The following is a 5,409-nucleotide window of genomic DNA, read 5'->3' as shown; positions in this document are numbered from 1 at the left end:
AATATTTGTGGCAATGAATCTCTCAGAGATTTGCCTATTATATATTCTCTAGATATTTATAAAAGAACTTGAAGAAGTTCCTTCGTGGCCCATGCTAGTTCAATACGTGAATGATTTATTGATAATTGCTAAGACTTTAAATGCCTATAAAGAAAATGCTTTGGCTTTCTTAATATTTTTAGCTGCTGAAGAACATAAAACCTTCCTAGATAAATTGTAGTATCGTCAAATTGAAGTCAAATATTTGGGACATTTCATATTAGTCAAAAGACAGAAGGTAGTTCCATCCCAAAGTCAGCGTATTTATAAATGAAGTAAACTACCATGAAAAAAAAAAACACTCCACCAATTTGCGGGGTTGGTTGAGTATTGCACACAATGTATCTCTGCGTTTTCTGAAAATACTAACCATCTCTTTGAGATGTCACATGATGCATTACCAGAACCTTTACAGTAGTCCAAAGAAGCTAGAGAAGCCTTTTAAACACTTAGAATAGCCCAATGGTATTAGGAGTTCCTAACTTTGACAAAATATTCCACCTTTTTTGTAATGATAATAAGGGAGCACTTAAGAAAGTGGTGTACTTTCTTAAAAGTTAGGCTCTGATTATAGGCTTATTGCTTACTTTTATGTGTTGTTGGATTCTTTTGTTCTAGAGATGCCAGGATGTTTATAAGCCTTAGCAGCAGTTGGTATTCTAGTTGAAAAGTCTCAGGCTTTGACTCTGGAACATTTAACTTACTTATATGCACCTCATGCTGTTACTGCTATTTTATAAATTCATAAGATACAACATTGTCACTGTGCCACTGGACTAGGTATGAACAAGTCTTATTGTCTAATCCTAATGTTATTCTAGGAAGGTGTAACCTTTTGAACCCAGCTACTCTGTTGCCAAATCCTGACCAAATAGCAGACAATGATTCCCTCACAGTTATAGCAGAAGATATTCAAAGTTTGCCTGACTTATCTGATATTCCTATTCCTAATCTTGATTTAATATTGTTCACTGATAGAATTTGAGTGAGAGACACACAGGGAAATAGAAAAGCATCATATACAGTAGTCAGTCCTCATGAGGTTTTAGAGGCTTATCCTCTCCCAAATATAAAGTCAGCCCAAGAAGTAGAATTCCTAGCTCTCTCTCTCTTTCTTTTTTTTTTTTTTTTTACCAGGACATCAGGTAAGTTTATTTCAGATGTAACAGTAATGTTAAAATCAACAAGTTTAAATCTTAACTGCACCAAGTAAACTCAGCTATTTAAGTATTTTTAAAGTTATTACCTCCAAAAACCTGAGGGAGTTTTTCTTTTCCACCGCATATACCATGGTTTCCCAATAATTCTATTTTTGGAGGACTTTCAGTTGATGAGTAAACTGCTTTGGGGATATTTCTTAACTTCTTTCTCCAAATGAAAACTAATCTGGACCAATTATATATTGCATAGATTTCTCTGCAGATTCTTTTCTTTAGAACCTAATGCAATTACCATACAATATAATTTTTACCTATTTGCCCCACAGAAAAACTATCTGCCCTGAAAAATATAATGGATATATCCTGTGATCTTCCAGTTAATAGAATTGTTTTACCTCAGTGATAATTTTTATCAAAATAACCAACTGAACATGGGACATTATTTCAGTCTTTTCTGACTCATAGGCACACGAACTAGTGCCCAGCTTCTACCTCTTCTACATCCTCCTCTTCCATAAGTGGATGGAATTATTTCATGTAAGTTTGATGTAGGACAGTTCACCCTTTACAAACACAATTTAGGTTAAAGTCTGTGACCAGTGTGGAAAAAGAAACTAAAATGATAGGGAGCCTACACAGTTCAAAATTTAATATTCTTTCCTCCATAAATAATATGTACTTAATTGTCATGAGGCAGCTATTTGGTTTTCATTAAATACATTTAGGGATACATTCATAGGACTGATTAGATAGTCCAGGTGAAATGGTTATAGAAATAGAGGCAGTGACATCTCACAAAACTCATTTATATATCAAAATCTATTTTGATATCTGAAGTTTACAAAAAGGCTGAATTTTCAAACTAATTATACCTTCTGTAACTCAGGCACTCTTCTCTTGGCAAGAGCAAGCTGAAGCTTATCCGTGAAGGTAAAGGTGCTTAATGCTAAACTTTTCTTCTAAGCTTAGATTTGGACTGCTTAAGAAACTGATACCCAAGAAACCAGCACGGTCTTTCTACATTTTTACTATCATAAGATTATAACCCTATAAACTCATTTATCAACTATCTTCCTTTTCTATATTATTCTTGGCACTCAGCTAAGACTGTTGAAGTCTACTGTACCTTGTATTTTTTTTTAAGGGCTTCAAATGCTTGGCTTATTTATTTATTTATTTATTTATTTATTTATTTATCTATGGCTGTGTTGGGTCTTCATTTCTGTGTGAGGGCTTTCTCTAGTTATGGCAAGGGGAGGCCAATCTTCATCGCGGTGTGCGGGCCTCCCACTATCGTGGCCTCTCTTGTTGCGGAGCACAGGCTCCAGATGCGCAGGCTCAGTAGTTGTGGCTCACGGGCCTTGTTGCTCCGTGGCATGCGGGGCCCTCCCAGACCAGGGCTCGAACCCGTGTCCCCTGAATTAGCAGGCAGATTCTCAACCTCTGCGCCACCAGGGAAGCCCTGTACCTTGTATTTTTACATTCTCAAATAAGAACTTAAGATTATAAAATGTGCATGAACATTGTGTAAAATAATTTTGTCATTCAACATATATGAAGAGATGAAACTTTTATGCCAGAATTTGCATAAGAACGTAAATATTATGAATCAACATTCCTTTTAAAGTCAAATGACAGAAAATTCAAGCCCTGTGCATTGTTTTAAAGTCTAATGAAAACATTTATTGGGGGGGGCTTCCCTGGTGGTGCAGTGGTTGAGAGTCCGCCTGCCGATGCAGGGGACACGGGTTCGTGCCCCGATCAGGGAAGATCCCACATGCCGCGGAGCGGCTGGGCCCGTGAGCCATGGCCACTGGGCCTGCGCGTCCGGAGCCTGTGCTCCGCAACGGGAGAGGCCACAACAGTGAGAGGCCCGCATACCACAAAAACAAACAAACAAACAAAAAAAACATTTCTTGGGCCACCAGTATTGGCAATGTAGAAAATTTTAAATATTGGAGATGGGATTATGGAGGAAAACATGAAAATTTCAGATGTCTTCTATCTTACAAAAAGTTATCGACCCATCAAAGCCACTCATTATGTGCCAGAAAACGATGTGACATAAACCAGTCCTGTCAGTAAGGAGGTCACAGTGACATTTGCGTTATTAATACTTCTAGACTTCTACTTTTTTTCCAAGAATAGAAGCAATATGTTTAACAATTCCGCCACACCCAAATTCTTAAACTCAATATTACAGGCACAGAATGTAAGCAAATCTGGGATGTTCTCCAACAGATAAGCAATAGCACACTATGTTATTCTCAAAAATACTGTCTAGATATTCTTTCCTCTAAAATCAAATGCTCAGTGGCCACACTTCTAACAGTCTGCATTAGCTGACATTAAATTCACTTGTTGTGCCACAAGTCCATCTAAGCTTCCTTTTAGGTATTTTTTTAGTATGTCCAAGAGACAACGCCTGCTTCGGGTTTATTTAGGGGTACTCACCTATGAGGACATCAACTCCATTTTTAAGGTTTGACTAACTATTGTGGGTTTACTGAAGAAAGAGAACAGGAGAAAAAAAAAGCAAATCACAACAAACCTCTTTAGGTCAGTTAAAGGCCATATCTCTAGCTGGGATATTAAAAATTAATCTCACCAGCCCACACTCGAAAAGTTAATGCCACTTCTAACAATCAACAGCAAGAAAAATAAACCTGCTAACAACCAGCCCACTCATTAGCAAAAAGCAGTTTAACTCAAATGCTGAGACCAAAGTATAATACTACCTACTCAAACTGTCCCACCTACACTCAGCCACCAGCGAGGAAGGAAGAAATAACTGCTTAACAGAACAAAGTAAGCTTAGTATTTCTTACAAGGATAACAATGGTCCAACTTCTGAGATAATACTCAGAAGGACAAAAGGTGGAGTGAAGGCAATGTATAGGGATTGGTATCCCACAAAATCTTGAAAAACCCAAAGTACCACAAACACACTAAACTTGTCTATGAGTTAGAGAACAAGATATTGCTGCTGCTTCTTTTTGTCCTTTGAATTATACAGTATTTTGTAGACTCTGTCCTTCAATGTGAAAGCAGGACATTAAAAAAAAAAGGAAATTGACACAAGCTTTTGGGACCATATATCTTATCTGTGAAACTAGACAGATAATTTATACCTGTAATCATTTATACCAGAAGGTATACCTATTTATACCTTCTCCTTCCTACAGTCAAAGCACCTCACAAAAATAAGAAAACTAAAACAATCCAAACATGATTAATAAGTCCTTAAAAGTTTAAAACCTTTAGAGGAAAGGGAAGGAAGTTTTGAAAGGAGGAAAAATAAGAACAAGGGAGGGGGAAAGCTTTAAAAGAAAGAGGGTGGTGGGGAATCAATGAGCATCTCTTTTATTTGGCGACAAGCGAGTGCAAGAAAGTTCATCTGTAATTTGTTCAGTTGTCTGTCTTTTTGCACATGTGCGTTCTGGCCAGAAGGGACTTTGAGGTTTTTCTGCATCTGCGGGCTCTATCCTCTTATAGTAATTCTTCTTTGTCTCAATAATCTCAAAGCCAGACTTTCTGTAGAAGTCAATTGCAGACTCATTGCTGATCTGGACATGCAGATAGATGTTGTCAAAAGTGCCAACTTTTTCACAGATGTTTAAGACATGAGTTAACATTTTAGTTCCTATCCCTAGTCTTCAGTATGGTGCCAGACACCCTAGTGTCATGATGTAAAATCTCTTCTGATTCTGTGAATGATTCACCCTACAACATACTGCTCCTGCTGCAATATCATTGAAATAGGCAAATTTTGCTAGCTCGCCAACCTCCAGCACATCCTTATAGAACTTGTCATTGTAGCTGACTGGAAAGATGACCTGGTTTAATCTCTTCAACTGTTTCATATTGTGTGGTGTCACATCTCCCAGCTCTATCCGCCCTTCCATCTTCCCGGCTTGTTACCACCGATATCAACGCCGTTGTCGTCGCCGCCCTGAGCTCTCCGCACCCTCAGCTCGGGCCACTCAACCCCACAAGCCGCCCTCCTCGCCTAGGGCAGGGAGCTGAGCGGGTGACGGAGGCCTCGAGAGTCGAGCGCGCCTCTGTCTCCACAAGCGCACACGGGGCACTCGCCGCCGCCAGCCAGACCCGCCGCTGCGCTGTGAACTTTCACCGGAACTACTACCTCTTATACAAACTTCTAAATTAGCCACCAATCTTAAGGTGAATATCTAAACTGATAGTAAATATG

The 5,409-nt window shown here is 38.7% G+C and overlaps 1 pseudogene; it reads right to left on the bottom strand.

Annotated features, from left to right (window-relative positions):
- Positions 1–4,521: 4,521 nt before the first annotated feature.
- On the bottom strand, positions 4,522–5,104 carry LOC132481637 (N-alpha-acetyltransferase 50-like; annotated as a pseudogene).
- Between the last annotated feature and the right edge of the window lie 305 nt (positions 5,105–5,409).

This window comes from Mesoplodon densirostris, chromosome X (assembly GCF_025265405.1).
Source record: "Mesoplodon densirostris isolate mMesDen1 chromosome X, mMesDen1 primary haplotype, whole genome shotgun sequence".
Taxonomy (NCBI): Eukaryota; Metazoa; Chordata; class Mammalia; order Artiodactyla; family Ziphiidae; genus Mesoplodon; species Mesoplodon densirostris.
The sequence above is the reverse complement of the archived record's forward strand: the minus strand, read 5'-3'. Positions and strand labels throughout refer to the sequence as shown.